Source organism: Nicotiana tomentosiformis, chromosome 11 (genome assembly GCF_000390325.3).
Source record: "Nicotiana tomentosiformis chromosome 11, ASM39032v3, whole genome shotgun sequence".
NCBI classification, from domain to species: domain Eukaryota; kingdom Viridiplantae; phylum Streptophyta; class Magnoliopsida; order Solanales; family Solanaceae; genus Nicotiana; species Nicotiana tomentosiformis.
The window spans coordinates 66,801,702-66,818,074 of NC_090822.1; the positions used below are offsets into that span (position 1 = coordinate 66,801,702).

At 38.9% G+C, this 16,373-nt stretch overlaps 1 non-coding gene across 1 annotated transcript; it reads left to right on the plus strand.

Annotated features, from left to right (window-relative positions):
- The first annotated feature begins 2,392 nt into the window (after positions 1-2,392).
- On the plus strand, positions 2,393-2,464 carry TRNAC-GCA (transfer RNA cysteine (anticodon GCA)). The gene has a single exon. It is a non-coding gene; the product is annotated as a tRNA-Cys (tRNA).
- Positions 2,465-16,373: the final 13,909 nt, after the last annotated feature.

Consider the following 16,373-nt stretch of genomic DNA (forward strand, 5'->3'; position numbering starts at 1 on the left):
CAGGAGGCTTTTGGACCTACTATTTTGGTAGTTCTAGACTTCCCTTTGGCTGCTCAAAAATGAGAAAACTATGTGTGCATAATCAAAACTAATAAGACTTAACATAATTAACACAGAATGTCTCAAGTTCACCTCCTCATACAAATTCGTGTGCACGCAACTAATTAGACGAACAATTGTTACTCATATTGACTGGGCTCAAGATTAGATATATGGACAGCTATAGTAGGTAGGCTTGTAACATTCTAAGTTGTTCAAACCTTATAGGAATGGTTTCTATATGAGTGGGTACGATCAAGCATTTCAACAGTTAAGGCAAAGGCCTATAACCAGGATTTCTGGATGACCTGTTTTGACGATGAAATTGTTTATAAAACATAATTCTGTTAAAGGATCCTATAGTCATGATTTCTAGGTGAGTAATAGCATCATATAGACATGATCTCTAAAAAATTTGTATCTGGGCAGCGGAGTCATTAAGAGCACAGATTTGTTTATTTATGTAAACTTGGCTGGTCTTTTTGAGTATTGTTGTTATACCCCATGTTTTCGTACGTGAGAGTACGTCGTAAGTCAATTGATGTAATCTCATAAATGACATCATTTTTAAAAGTACATAAAGTTAGTTAATCATGTTACCTTGGAGGTTACGAATCTTTAAGATCATGGATAACAAGTACCAAGATGGTTGAAAGGCTTAGAAGCTAAACAAATTGAAGAAAATAAGTTTCGTCGAATGTCGACAAGTTGAAAATGTTATAACATGTACTTTTGGGATGATACTAGGGTTCATAATATGATAATGAGGTTATGTTATGAGTTATTTTAGTCGTAAGATAGTCGTGTATTACGTTTTGAAGTCAAGCGGGTTGTGTAACAAAATTTGGTAAAGGTCATCACAAGTTACATTCATAAATGTGCTGAAACTTAGGTCAAATATAGTTGACCTTTTCTCCTAATATCCTTAGAATTACAGAATGATCCACATATCAAATTGAAGATCTTTCCACCACAAACAGATTTGCCGCATGGCTTATTTTGTGCTTGCCCGATTAAGAGTCTCTTCCATTCTCTCTTCACCAGACAGATAGACAAATAGGCAATCTGATAGGTAGATTATGGCTTCCTCACTATCAGCAAGCTCCCACAGGCGATTAACTGCTTTTGACTTCTTCATTCAGTTTGTAGCCATACCGTATAGAGTGAAAAATTCCTTTTAATGGGATTAGCTATATTCAAGCAAGCATTCCAGCGAAACGATCCTTTGACAATGGGCCCTACCCAACACTGGGACTGACTTTATACTAAGAGAGGAAAATAAGCAAAAAAAGCTCTTTTTGAATCGGATATTGGATAGGCTAAGCTAGGTGTAGCCCGCTCTCTCTACGGTTTTGCTTGAACTTGTCAAGCCCGGGTGCCTATGCAATTATTAAGGCAGGATGCTATCGTACCGGTGGTGGAGTGGCATGAATCAAATCGTTTGTCTAGAGAGGGTGTAGCGATAACCAAAGTGGACTCTACTATAAAGTAAAGATGTTGTATAAGCAACTGGCCTTAGAGTAGTATATCGAACTAAAGGACAGGAGTGACCCATAATCATTGATGAAGAGGAGGGCTTGGAAAGGGATCAAATATTAAGGAGGAGCTTTCACAAAAGCCAATAACCGATAGTTGATGTCACTAGCCTTAACTTCTTTATCTACTTGAAAGCTAATGGGAGTACTGCTTTCTTCAAGGAAGTGTCCCATATGATATTATATTAGTAAAGCTCCCTTGATCCTAGATAAGTAAGCAGATATGCCAATGACTGGAAAGATAGCGAGCACTATTCTTAACTTAGTCTCTCAGAGACCAGCTCATTGTAACCCTAAAACACGACGTTAGCGGGGTTGGGCTTCCCCTGCAGAAATACAACAAACATGGGACAACCGGGAACGATGACCCTTCTCAAGCCTGAGCCCTAAGTTGGACTTTCTCTTTCTGCTACTTGCTACTCTAAAGTTTAGGATTTAGTTTCGAACTGATGGGATTTTTCGAATGGTAATGAAGCTTGCCATTCTATTTATTTGGACGAATCCGACTCTGGGCCTGCCTCCGACCCGCACGAAAGGCGTAACGATCTGGGAAATTTGAATTTTGGATTTTGCGACTGAAAATCCACATTTGATTTTTCAATAGAAAAGTAAGAGAAAGTTTTAAACATTATGAATTTGGAGATAGACACAATCGAAAGTGAAAGGATGAATCAAATCCAATCAAAAGGGAAGAAGGATTAGGATTTCTTTGACTTTTAGGAAAAATTAAGGAAAATAGAACTCAAGGTGCAAGTACAATAAAAAAGCATTTCAGTAATCCGGGAAAGTTTTCATCTATTTTGTATTTGTAGCATTTTGGCGACATGGCCGAGTGGTAAGGCAGAGGACTGCAAATTCTTTTTTCCCCAGTTCAAATCCGGGTGTCGCCTGATCAACAAAAAATTCGAAATCTCTTCTTTTCTTCTGTTCTGTTGATATAACCCGCCGAATGATTCCCCAGCAGAAGTAGAGAAAGTAGAATGTTGATACTTGTTTCATTCTAAACATCTGGTCTGGGGGGTTTTCTGAAAAAATGTAAATACCCTTGCATTGCATATTTTGACTTCAACGGAAATATTCAAATGCTAGAGGGGCTATCAAGACTTGGCAATTACCTTCTACTACAAATCAAAATTTTCTATTATTAATGCATTGTATAATGACTGGACCTTAAATTAGATTGGAGAGCCTGATAGGAAATCTAAATAGTTGTGGAAGGGGGCAGAAGATACTTTATTATATACGAGTAACTCACGAAAATCTCTGAGTTCTCAAGCATCCAATCAATTTAAATGAGGGTCAACAAAAAAAGAATAGGACCTATTATTCCTAGATGTTCCATTAGTATCATTCCCTTGAGATGTTACTGCAAATTTTGCTTGTGTTTAATCTTTCCCGATTAGAAATCATATAGGAATTTATTATAAAATGAGCGAATTTATTAGATTGGTTTATTAATAGTCTTCGTTCTTTTTGACTCTGCGCCATTGATTTCACTATTATTAGTGAGGAATAATGGAATAATTTCTTTATATTTATAGAGATAGGGGACATAATTCATATGGATATAGTAAGTCTTGCTTGGGCTACTTTAATGGTAGTCTTTACTTTTTCCCTTTCACTCATAGTGTGGGGAAGAAGTGAACTCTAGGGGTCCTACTAATTGAGTTAAGGAAGCAAACTGTATCAATATCAATTGCTTTCTAGATCATTCTGCAACACGTTTTGAACAAAATAAAAATATCTTCATTTTAAAATTCCATTGGACTTGACTGGAGTAATTTATTATAGGAATCATCCTCTTTCAATCAAAGAGGTATTTCAACGATTCCCATGTTTGTAGTTTGAAAGGAAGAGGATCCCAGGAAATTTATTCAAACCTAATTCTTCCGAAATATTCTATTTCAATGAATGGCCTCTTACCAGGTGATACTGAGGAGGGTCGGACCCTTTTTTATTTGTTTCTCTAATTACTGTTCAAAGAAGAGGTGGTTTTGTTAAGTGTATACGCACTTTGTATGAGAAAGAAAGGATATAAACATAGTGTTTGTCTAACGAGATACTATGCAGAATAAGATCTTCAGGTGAGTCACATATTGCGCATTTACCGCTTTCGAATTTTTGAAATTGGATTTATGCTTTATCGACTTATTTCATATCATGGTTCGGGCGTTAAAAATAGGTGAGGTTTACTCTTATTTTTCGATGCCCGTGGAACTACTGTCAATGGTTTACTCAATTACTTCTTGGGAATGTTAAAAAAAAGAAGAAGATTACTACGTGATTTTTTGAATATGCCTATATCTATAGATTTTCCTTCATTGATTTGATTCTTTCAATAGATACCGAAATTCAGATTGGAAATAAAAAATATAGTAAATCAAACTATAAGACATATGAGTAATTCATATTGATCAGAACAAATAGATATAGCAAATAAATGGAATTGGATGCTATGTCAATCCCATATATGGAATTGATATTCACATATATCACGATAATATTGTATATTGATCTATAGATCCATATCAAATGCTGCCTCTATCTTTATTTTATTCCAGGAGGCGCAATCCCTTTCTAACGCATTAAACCGTTCATTGATACGACATCCGAGTATAGAGATATTTATGTTTTCGTGAGACCGCGCATGCAGCTCCCAATGGGACCCTTTTAGGTGGTGGACGACCCTTGAACATTTTAATGGGGTTGAACGGCTCATATTTGGTCATTTTTGACCAAGGACAGTTACCAAACTCTCTCAACTCTTCCCTAACAGTTCTCCAAGGTTCCAAGTCGAATCCAAGGTGGTTTTACCTAAACCTAGCCTCAAACGTTAGTCTAAGTGAAGAAGAGAGTCTCTATGGTGTTGTGAGGTATTTAAGGGTGATTGTAAGATAAGGGAAGCTTTGGTTTGAGTTTGTTCTGATTATTTAAGGTATTTATAAAACCCTATTTCTTGGGCTTAAGCTTATCAATGTGTTGGTTAAGTTATTTGGATGAAAATTTACAAGATAGAACTTGAAGTTGTATAAGAAGTTGTTGTCTCTTATTGGACTATTTTGGAGTTGTGTATACGACTTAATATTTCTAGAAATAGTGGTAAATAGCTTGGTTATAATGTTATTATTGTTGTTATGCTTGTCAATATGTTGATTATGTTGATGATGTTGTAAATAGGAGAAGAAGCAACCACACAATACCTAGAAGTTGTCCATGTTGTTGTTATATCTTGTTGGGTTATTTGATGTTACTTTTATAATGAATATAAGGTTGGAATGTCATGTCAATATAAATGTTTATATGCTGGACATGTTGATGGTGTTCTAAGTACAGGGGAGATGGGAAAAAGAGTTGAGGTTTGGATTCAATCCGAGCTTGCCGCTCGTCGTGAAATGTTGATGACTTGTTAATGAAATATTTTGTACCCTAGTGTTGATGTTGTTCTTATTGTATTGCTCTGGTTGTTGTTTCTGGTATATGGTTTTGGAGGAGGCCCTTGTTACAAGGGAGATGTTGCCCAAATTTAAATAAACTAGCTACTAGTTTAAATTGCGGACTTAGCCTTTACTCAGCATTGATTTTGAATTTCCTTATGCTATGGTAGATTGAGTTGAGTTGTTTGAAGAATTGCTTGGAAGGTATTAAGGAATCAACGAAGTTGAGGTATGTTAAGGCTATCCCTTCTTTCTTTTTGGCATGATCCATATGATACAAATGAAACGAGCATATGGCGTTACCCATGTATCCTATTATTATATCGTCTATTCATGGGTCTTAGAAAATATGTAAGCTGATAAAGTTTATTTCATGATATTAACCGAAGGCATATTGATCTTATGACATCCCGAGAGATCTTATTGACTTACTTCTTATGCATTGCATTCATTTATACATGTACATTGACCCATGACCATATGGTGTTATATACGCATATATTATATGTATATAGGGTGTGGGGAAAGGTTATGGCGTTATATACACACCATTAACTTATCAACTGGTATACGTTGATGATTTCGCCCATAGAGGCCGAGATGATATGATGGGATGCCCTCAGAGGCTTGATGATGTTATGTACACATATACCTATGCATGATATAACATTTATACGCATATGCATGACATTATAAATGTTTCATGATTCACAGAACTATTCAGACTTACAGGTTGAGTTCTTTACTTTATGTTTCTTTCATGTCTTTTATATACTGCTTTTATACCTTACATATTTGGTACTTTATTTGTATTGACAACCCATTTGCCTGGGGACACTGTATTTCATGCATGCAGGTCCCGATAGATAGGTTGACAGTCCTCCTAGTAGGCTATCACCTCAGCGGAAGGTGTTGGTGCACTCTACTTGCCCCGAAGTTTACTATTTGGTTAGTATGCTTTGGACATGTATAGATTGGTATGGTGAGGCCCTGTCCCGGCCTTTATGACGTCTATGTACTCTTAGAGTCTTGTAGATAGATTTCATGTATATGGATGATTGTATGGCATTGTCGGCCTATGTTTTGAGTGTATAAATGATCATGTCGGCCTTATAGTCCCCTATATCACATGTATAAGTTTCTGTATCATGTTGGGTCGTCCTATGTCGAGTATTATCTTATGTTTTATTCTGGTTATCTCATGATGGCCCTTCTGTCCCACTTACTCATGGTAGTATGATAAGATAGATATGTTACATTGGTACTCGATTGAGTAAGGCACCAGGTGCCCGTCGCGACTATGCAGTTTGGGTCGTAACAATTATAGCCCTATTTTCTCATTTATTTCTTATTCTATGTTTGTTTATTGTTATGTGACTTGCTGGGGTGGTTGATATATTTCCAGGGATGTTTCGGAATGAATTGGGGCACTTAATCCCAAGGTTGGAAGCCTAAGTTGTAAGAGTTAACCGGATGTTGACTTATGTGTAAATGACTCCAAAATAGAGTTTTGATGGTTCTGATAGCTCCATATGGTGATTTTGGACTTAGGAGTATGTCCGGATATCGATTTGGAGGTACACAAGAGGTTTTGGCTTGAATTGGTGAAAGTTGGAAAAGTTAAAATTTGGAGAATTGAGAAGTTTGACCGAGAGTTGACTTTATTGATATCAGGCTCGGATTTTGGTTCTGGAAGTTGGAATAGGTCAGTTGTGTCATTTATGACTTGTGTGCAAAATTAAAGGTTAATAGTAGTTAGTTTGATAGGTTTCGGTATCGATTGTAGAAGTTGGAAATCTATTAGTTTCAATAGGTTTAAATTGGGGCGCGATTCGTGTTTTTGTTGTTATGTGATGTGATTTGAAGCCTCGACTAAGTTCGTATGATGTTTTAGGATGGGTTGGTACATTTTGATGGGGTCCCGGGGGCCTCAAGTGTGTTTTGGATTGAATCGAATTGAATTTTGGACTTGTAAAGTTGCTGGTATGATCAGATCTGGTGCCGCCGCAACTGCGTGAATTTAGCCGTAGGTGCGGAGCTGCAGAAGTGGCCAAGGGGTCGCAAATGCGATTCTGGAGTGGTAGGTCCACATAAGCGGATGTTGTTGGGTAGAAGCACACCCGCAGGTGCAGTTAGTCGGGCCTTAAGTGACTTCCGCAGTAGCGGATTTTTGACCGAAGAAGCGGTGAAAGTGATAGCAGGTGCGAGATGCCTGGCAGAATAGATATAAATGAGGGTTAGAGTATTTTCTTCATTTTTAGACTTTGGGAACTCAAATTGAGGCGATATTTGGAGGGGTTTTCACTAGATTTCCAGAGGTAAGTGATTTTTGATCCTTTTTGTCCATGTATTTTGAATACCCATTGATTATTTCACCTATTTGTCATGAACCTAAGTTAGAATTTGGGGATTTTTGACCCACGTATTGGAGAGCAAGATTTGGATATTTGAGTGTAGATTTATGGTCCAAATTGGATGATTTTAATATGGTTGGACTCGTTATTGTATGGGTGTTCGGATTTTGTGAATTTTGTCGGGTTTTGAGGCGTGAGCCCGGGGTTGACCTTTTGGGTTGACTTTTTGACTTTGGTTAAAGAACTTAGATTTATCATATGGAATCGATTCCTATAGGTTGTATTGATTGTATTAAGCTATTTGTGACTAGATTCGAGTAGTTTAGAGGCTGATTCGCGAGGCAAGGGCTTGTTGGAGTTGTGATTTGAGTGGTTTGACGTAAGTAACACTTCTAAACTTGGTACTGAGGGTATGAATCCCCAAAATACGTGTTATGTGGTTGGTGTTGAGGTGACGCACATGCTAGGTGACGGGCGTGTGGGCGTGCACCATTGTAATTGTGACTATGTTGATTCTGTGGCAATGTGTAGTTATCAAATCTTGTCATTATTCATGAAATCCCTACATATTATAGTTATTGAGCTGCGATCCATGTTAGAAATCATGTTTAGGGTATATGCTTAACCTGTTGGGACCCGTTGAGGTCATTTCTGCGGTTGAGCTATTTGCTTAAATTGCAATTATGTACTCAGTCACATTCATCATTTGCATATCATATCTTAGTTTTTGTTATCATTTATTGTTACATCATGTTATCATTGTTTGGGCTGATAGGCAAGAGATTTGTGAGCCCGAGAAACTAGAGAGATTGATGACTGAGTTGGGGCTTGATGCCCGTAAACCTTGACTTTCCTTCCTTTCCATTTTATTTTGTATTGTTGTATAATTCAGACAGTTGTATTAGAGATTTAGACTGTGTTGACACTTAGCCGTTCATGTACTTGATAAGTGTGGATTTTAATCACATATTATTACCTTCTTGCTTTAGTTTTAGTCCTAAAGTGTTGATTTATGTTCCCAAAACTAATGAAAGTGTGCAAATTGCAGGAATGTGGGAGAATTGGACTCTAATGAAAAAATCTAACTCAAAAAGGAGTGTTCCGTCTCATAAGGCAAGAAGGAGCGCATCAGGCCAAAAGTGCGGCCAGCACAAGAAAGCGCGGACCACAGAATTCTCTCTACGCCGGAGATATAGTGTTGAAACTCAGTAGTTGATTGAATAAAAGCGCAGACCGCAAAACATGGTCGCACTGATAAGAATTCAAAAAGTTCAGAGAGAGTGCAAAATGACCAAGAGTGAAGCCTTGCCAGAAGTACGGACCCCACATAGAATTGTACGGCCGAAGAAGCTGAAGTGCCGCCGCAGATCAAATTGTGCAGCTACAGAATCCCTCAACCTGCAGACTCGAGCATAGTGAGGACCGCACATGGAATTGTGCAGCCGTAGAACCTCCCGGAAGGTATTCTTGTCAGCGAATTTTAGGCCACTATAAATAGACGGGAATCACTTATTTAAGTCATGTTTGGTAGTTGTTTTGAGCTGTAGCCATTGTAGTTTACCACTTTTGGTAATTTGTGACCAATATGTTAAAAATACATTAGTTTGTCATTTTAATTTTGTATTATGGCTTTTATTAGTATTTCTTCTTTATTTTCTTCCATTCCCACTATGGGTAGCTAGATATTTTCTTAGGTTATGACCCAACCCTAGTGTGTAAACCTTAAGGGTAATTAATCTAATACTTGTTTATGATGGGGTGTTTGTTATTTAGCCTTGTTCATGCTTTAATTTTAGAATTAATGGTTGCAAACGTTGACTCATGCCTTTTTGACTTGGTTTTTACTTGAGAAAGAGGGACCAAGTCTAGGGAAACTTGGCTAACATGAAATTAGCCTAGTTAAGGTTTTGACTAGCCTAATTAAAGGGTTTGAACTATAGATAAGAAAAACCCGACTCATATAAACTATTTGGCTTGATACCCATTTGGCCTTGAGAAAGGCAAATCGGGCAAAAATCACTTTATGACCGAGAGGTATTTAGTGGGTAACTTAGAGTTGAGAGCTATAATACATCCCGATCACTAAAACAAGTGTTAACGTAATTAACCCATTAGGCTAACACCTAGGAGAAGGTTAGATCCCTAGGCATTTTACCTATTTGAAAATAACCAAGAGCAATTAATCAATCTCTAGTTTCATTTCTCTAGTTAATCACTGTTAGTATAGATTGTAGAAGTAATTTGCAAAACCATCTTGTTTGGAAGCGTATTTAAGCTATTCCTTCTACACTCATCAAGTGTACACTCTATCACCCACATTTATCTCCCTAAGGAAATCGACCCCGACTCATAGTTGGGTACTATTCTTCCAATGACCTCTTCCACTCATTATTGAGTGTGGATTGGGAGTGGATCAATTTTTGGCATTGTTTCCGGGGAGTTATAACGGTGTTAGCTATATATTTGAGTGTATTTTTGGAATATCTTATTTCCCTTCCGTGTTACTAACTTGTTTAAAGAAATCATAGGTACAAACATGGCGAACAATGAGCTCGAAAATATGCCTTTGAGGGACTTGGACGGTGAGGAGGAACAACTCAATGAGGTACCTCAAGTGCCACAAGCTAATCGGAAAGGCTGGGTACCACAAGACAACATGCCCATTCTACCCCCATCTCCACCACATCCACCACAAGTAGCCCAACACCGGATATTGTCCAATGAAGGTTGTGCTAGTACAATAGTCCCTCCTTGTATTAGGGAGGGCAACTTTCAAATCACAACGTGATGCTCACTTTACTTAAGCAACATGGCTTCTTCACCGGTGTACCAACCCAAAATGCTTACAAATATTTGAAGGGCTTTGTGGATACATGTTGGAGGAGCAAGCAAATTAATGTTTCTGAGGATGCATTGAGGTTAAGGCTTTTTCCCTTCTCTCTACGGGGGAAAGCTTTAGATTGGTTGGAACGTTTTTCGAACCATTCAATACATACTTGGGATGAGTTGGCGACCAAGTTCATTGCTAAGTGTTTATCTCCCGGGCACATGGCTACACTTCGGGATGAGATCTTGGCATTCAAATAAGAACTGAATGAGCCACTACACAAAATTTGGGAGAGCTATAGAACAACGGTTAAGGAATGTCCCAATAATGATATGACAGAAAACATATTGTAACAGACCTTTTATCATGGGATTAATACAACCAACCAATGTATAGTGAATAAACTAGCCGGTGGAAACTTCATGATTATGCCTTATGCGGAGGCATGTGACATTCTAGATGAGATGGCTGAGACGTCATCGGCTTGGACATCTAGACCAATGTCCCACAAGGTGATCAGAATATGATCCACCTCCACAAAGAGTTGCAAGACCATGGGTAAGCCATTACCGAATTGATCACTTCCATGACTCAACTAGCAAAGGCCCAACTCAATCAAGTGCAAGCTCCTAAGCAAGTCCATGCTATGGAGGGAGTTAATGTTTTGGTGAACAAGAAGAGAACCAAGGATCCACAAATACAAACCTGAGTGGAGAACTATGTGCAAGATGATAGCGGTTTTGATCAAGATGATTCTTATAATGAGCAAGAGGAGGAAATGCAATATGTGAACAATTTTCAAGAGCAAATAAATAACTTCCAAAGCCCAAATCAACAACAATGGCTACCACAAAATAACCATGGCAATTGGAATTCTAACAATCAAGGGAATTGGCATAACAACAACAATCAAGGAAATTGGAGAGGAAACAACCAAGGAAATTGGGGAGGCAACAATCAAGGTGGTTGGGGAAACAATCAAGGCAACTTGGGGTCAGGTTTTCAAAGGCCCCCGATGTATCAACAACTGAGCAACCCACCTCCTTATCCTTCCCATGGTTCAGGTTCTTCAAACAATGAGATGGGACGTATTGAGAACATGTTCAAGCAAATGATAAAAAATAATGTCGATTCAGATGTCCAACGTGACTCACACAACAAATCAATCCGAAATCTTGAAGTTCAAATGGGGCAAATCTCTCAAGCTCTAAATTCTCGTCCTAAGGGTGCACTACCAAGTGACACGGTGGTGAACCCAAAGGGTGGTAACAATATAGGGCATGCTATGGCAGTTATCACAAGAAGTGGAAGAGGCGGGAATGCATCCACCTCAAGTGAAAGGCGACATATCGATGATGACTAGGTGATTCAAGAAGAAGACATCCCAAACAATGTTGTTCAAGCAAATGAGAAATTTCGGATTGATATTAATGATAGTATGGAAGAGAATCCGAGGAGGTGAACCCATCTAGGGAACACATCATTGACATACCGGAACCAGTAATGCAAAAAGGTATAGGCACCATTGCCTAAGCGTCCACCTCCATATCATCAAAGACTTGCCAAGAAAATCGGTGTCAATCAATTCAAGAAGTTCATTCAAATGATGAAGAGTCTTTCAATCAATATGCCATTGGTAGAAGCTTTGGAACAAATGTCCGGGTATGCAAAGTTTATGAAATATCTTGTGACAAAGAAGCGGTCGATGAATTTTGAGACGATCAAATCCACTCATCAAGTGAGTGCGATTGTTCATTCATTGGATCCTAAGATGGAAGATCCCGGTGCTTTCACGATTCCTTGTTTGCTAAGGCTATTTGTGATCTTGGGGCAAGTATATATTTGATGCCCTATTCAGTTTTCAAGACTTTGGGGATTGGGCAACCATGACCCACTTCTATGAGATTGCAAATGGTCGATCGTACCATGAAGAGGCTATTAGGTATGATTAATGATGTTTTGTTCAGGGTTGATAAATTCATTCTTCCAGCAGACTCTGTTATTCTAGATTGTGAAGTTGATTATTAAGTGCCGATCATTCTTGGGATACATAGCCTTCCTACGGGTAAGGCTCTTTGTGATATAGAAGCCAAAGAACTTACTTTTCGGGTTGGTGATGAAAAAGTGGCATTCCATGTGTGTAAGTCCATATGGAACTAGATAGCAATGAGGTGTGTTCTTTTGTGGACTTAGTGACCAATGTTATTGTTGATGATACAAGTGCTACAATCAATGTTGGCAATATGGTGGAGGCCGTTTTGCTCAATTTTGATGATGACGAGATAGATGGTTTCATGGAATGCGTGAACTCTTTGCAAGGAATGGGGTCGTAAAACTATGCACCCCTGAAATTATCTTTGGATCTTGAAAATAGGAAGACTCCTCCTACAAAGCCTTCTATTGAAGAGCCACCTATTTTGGAGTTGAAGCTATTGCCTCTACACCTTCAGTATGAATGTTTTGGCCCTTGTTCCACTTTACTGGTTATTCTTTCCTCTTGTTTGACTAACGTGTAGGTTGATTCCACATTGGTGGTGTTACAAAAGAAGAAAAAGGCTATTGGGTGTACCTTTGCGGATATTCGGGATATAAACCCGCCTTTTGCATGCATAAGATCAAGTTGGAGGATGATGCTAAACCGTCCATTGAACATCAAAGAAGACTTAATGAGGCTATGCAAGAAGTCGTCAAGAAAGAAATTATCAAGTAGTTGGATGTTGGGGTTGTCTACCCCATTTCCGATAGTTCGTGGACCTCTCCAGTTCAATGTGTCCCAAAGAAGGGGGGCATGACGGTGGTTACCAATGATAAGAATGAGTTGATTCCTACAAGAACGGTGACCGGTTGGAGGGTTTGTATGGATTATCGCAAGCTCTACAAAGTTATAAGGAAGTATCACTTTCCACTTCCTTTCTTAGATCAAATGCTCGATAGATTAGACGGTCGTACTTTCTATTGCTTTCTTGATGGGTACTTGGAGTACAACCAAATTCTCATTGCTCCGGAAGATTAAGAGAAAACAACCTTTACATGTCCCTATGGTACTCTAAAGTGGTGAACCCATTGTGTAAGCTCCTTGAGAAGGATGCCAAGTTCAATTTCAATGATGATTGCATGAGGGCTTTTAAACTATTGAAGCTCAAGTTGACAACTAGTTCTATCATTACCACTCCAAATAGGAGTGTGCCTTTTGAATTCATGTGTGATGCAAGTGATGAAGAGGTTAGGGTTGTTTTTGGGCAACGTATCAACAAAATGTTCCATACGATCTACTATGCTAGTAAGACCATGAATAGTGCCCAAGTCAATTATATCGTTACGGAGAAAGAGCTCCTTGCTATTGTGTTTGCAGTTAAGAAGTTCCGCCCGTACTTGATGGGTGCCAAAGTTATTGTCCACACGGACCATGCGGCGCTTTGTTATCTTATGAGCAAAAAGGATTCCAAAGCCCGGTTAATGATAAAGGTACTCTTGTTGCAAGAATTTGATATTGATATCCAAGATAGGAAAGGTAGTGAAAACCAAGTGGCGGACCAATTGTCTCATTTGGAGGAGGAGGGGAGGTCGCATGATGGCCTTGAAATTAATGACTTCTTTCCCGATGAGCAATTTTTGGCAATTTTAATGAAATAGGTGCCATGGTTCGCAAATTTGGCAAATTTTCTTGTGAGTGGAATCATTCCGGATGAATTCTCGTCAAACCAAAGGAAGAATCTCAAAAGTGATTGTCAAGATTATTATTGGGACGAACCATACCTTTTCCGAATTTGTGAAAATGGGGTGATTAGAAGATGTGTACCGGAAGAAGAGCAAGGCGATATTCTTGAGGCTTATCATTCATCACCATATGGTGGTCATCATGGGGGAGCAAGAACGACGGCCAAAGTTCTTACTTGTGATTTCTATTGGTCTACTCTTTGCAAGGATTCTAGTGATTTGGTGAAAAGATGTGATGAATGTCAACGGCCCGGTGGAATCTCAAAGAAAAATGAAATGACTCTCACAACCATCTTGGAGACTGATATATTCGATGTTTGAGGCATTAACTTTATGGGCTCTTTTGTGAGCCCTTGTGGAAACATCTAACAATTAGGTGAGAAGTGTAGTGGCTTTCTTGAAGAAGAATATTTTAACAAGATTTGGTACTCCACATGCAATCATAAGCGATGGGGAGTCACACTTTTGCAACAAGGCTTCTGACACTGTACTTAGCAATTATGGTGTTACTTACAAGTTCACGATGCCCTATCATCCACAAGCTAGTGGGCAGTGGAAGTCTCCAACCGGGAGATAAAGAGTATCTTGTCTAAAACGGTGAATGCTAATTGGACGGATTGGTCCAAGAAGCTTGATGATGCATTATGGGCTTATCGGACAGCTTACAAAACACCTATCAAAATGTCTCCATACCGGTTAGTGTTCGGGAAAGCTTGTCATCTTCCGGTGGAACTAGAGCACAAGGCAATGTGGACTCTAAGAAAATTGAATCTTGATTGGGATTTAGCTGCTAACTTTTGGGTTCCACACTTGAATGGATTGGATGAGTTCTGGTACCATGCAAATGTGAGTTCTTCTTTGTACAAAGAATAGATGAAATATCTTCATGACAAATACATTTAGAACAAAGAGTTCAAGCTGGCCGATATTGTATTATTGTTTAACTCAAGGTTGAGAATATTTCCCGGGAAGCTAAACTCCAAGTGGAGTGGTCCATTTGAAATTGTTGGTGTGACACCTTTTGGTGCATTAGACTTAAAGAACAAAAGCAATGAAGTATTTCGAGTCAATGGTCACCGGATAAAGCACTACTTGGGCAAGGTTGGAGATAGCCACGTGTGGAAGTCCTTTACTTCAATTGGGGATGCTTTGACTTTGCGTCGTGCCACGACATTAAATCATGCGCTTCTTGGGAGGCAACCCATGTTCTATTCCTTTTTCATTTGTAGATTAGATGTCATTTGTTATTCTAACTTGATTTGAATTGTGCTACAGGATTGAGTGTTACATGCAAGAAGGGTGGACTCAAAAATGGCTAAGTGTTGAAGGAACTGCGGACCGCACTTTAATTATGTGGACCGCAGATTTTCATGTTCCATAGTAGAAGTGCTTGTGCGGCCGCATATTTCACATACGGACCGCACAACTGGAGGCTTGCCAATGTGTCAAAATGTAAACTCTCTGATGTTTGAGTCTATCAGTACATGGAAAGTCTCCAATTGCAAGACGAATTGTGTTGCCGCACTAAAACATGTGCGGACCACACATGAGGCTCAGAGAAGGCAGACCCAGGTGAAAGAGTGCGGACCGCACTTGGAATTGTGTGGCCGCACTCAGTCTCTTTTCCTCTTAGAAACTCTAAGTATAATTAGGGATATTGAGATCATTTTACACTTTTCACTCTCTTCATAATCACTGTTGCTCTGCAAGTATTTACTGAGAGAGTTTTACTGTTCACCACATACACCTACATGTGTTTACACACTTTGTGCACTCATTCTATCTGGTATGCTTTATTTCATGTTAATTATTTTTGTGTTAGTTTAATTTTTGAAATTTTAGTTTTTTTTTAGGCCATCTGTTATTAGAGTTCATCCATGTGTCCATGTGGGGAAGATCTGTACTGGGTAGTTGATAATACATGCTCTAATGGGTTGGGTTAGTGAAATTACATGTTTATACCATGTTGCCATACCGATTTGTACAAGTAATTGCAAAATCTAAATAAAAACATGATTGTCTGTTCGTAAAATTTGAAATATGCGGCCGCACTTGAATTTGTGTGGTCCGCAATTTTGTTGTTCTAGGAAACCTGGTGAAGGCAAGTGCTTCTGCGGACGCACTTTAATTGTGCAGACCACAGAAATCTGAGAGAGGCCGCCTTAAGTCCGCATAGTCTATCAGAGGTCTACTTCTTGAGACACATATGTGCGGACCGCATTAAAAATTTGGCGGATTGCGGGTGTAGAAAGGCCTCTGTATTGTCTTCAGAGAAGAGGCTTCTAAGCCTCTGAAGTTTATTTATTAGAAGCACGACCGCACTTGCAATTATGCGATCCGTACTCCCTGTCTGCGGTCGCACATACAAAATGTACGGACCGTAGTTCCCAATTCCTGTAGCATGTTGTTTCTTTAGTTACCTCATTATGTCCACAATGTTCTCCCTTGCCTACATAAGTTGAGATTG